We start from the raw sequence: 1,005 nt of genomic DNA, 5'->3' as shown, positions 1-1,005 counted from the left end.
GGCTTTTGATGATGATTACAGTACCAGGCATGAAATTCCATACTGTGGAGTAGGCCATAAGTCCAATCAGAAACTGTTCAGTTATTACATAACAGTTGTTCCTCTCTTGTACCAATAGTAGGTAGATCTTGTGTTGCAGGCCTTTGTCTTAAGATGTGAAAAAATTAGGAATGTCTGAAATCACTGCTATCATCACTTCAACAGATGTGGGTGGGAGGAAGAAAGAAAGAAAGAGAGAGAGAAAGAAAGAAAGAAAGAAAGAGAGAGAGAGAGAGAGAGAGAGAGAGAGAGAGAAAGAAAGAAAGAAAGAAAGAAAGAAAGAAAGAAAGAAAGAAAGAAAGAGAGAGAGAGAGAAATCTTTTCTGACCAAAGCTGATGTTACCACTGGTTTATGGAATATAATCATTTAGAAGACATTTTGTGAGCGCATTTTGCCCATTTAACAGGATGAAAGCAACAGCTTCCCCACTAGGGCCTATGGCCTCCCCAGCCACAGGCTTTTGACCAAGTTAACAACACTGTATGTGAATTGTCTCCTGTAAAATGATCAGCAAATCCAGTCACAAAGTGGCTGCTTCTACCGTAACAGACTTACCACTACTGTGCTATGGGCCTGGCAAGTCAGTAACACAGAACTTCCATAGCTGTGTGTGACTGTAGATAACAATTCTCCCTCAGATTAGGCACAGAACCTCATAACCCACAGGGGACAGCCATCAGAGAGGAGGCTTTCAACCCACTTCCAGCTTGATTTCTTTCCCATGAACAAGGCATGTGGCATCTTCAGTAACTGAACTTCTGTATAGTTCAGGTAAGCAACTAACAGCAGCGTAAATGTCCTGGTTTGTTTAGGGGTGACTTAGAGGCATCCCTGACCAACAACCACTTATTTTACCCTAACAATCCAAAAGCAGCCATGGCAACAGGGAAACAGATGAATAGAGTTGTGTGATAGAAAAACTGTCTAAACAACAGACCCCCAAGGGCTGTAGTGTGCTAGTCCCT

The sequence above is a fragment of the Arvicanthis niloticus genome, chromosome 1 (genome assembly GCF_011762505.2).
Source record: "Arvicanthis niloticus isolate mArvNil1 chromosome 1, mArvNil1.pat.X, whole genome shotgun sequence".
In the NCBI taxonomy this organism is placed as follows: domain Eukaryota; kingdom Metazoa; phylum Chordata; class Mammalia; order Rodentia; family Muridae; genus Arvicanthis; species Arvicanthis niloticus.
Note: the sequence above shows the minus strand (reverse complement) of the source record.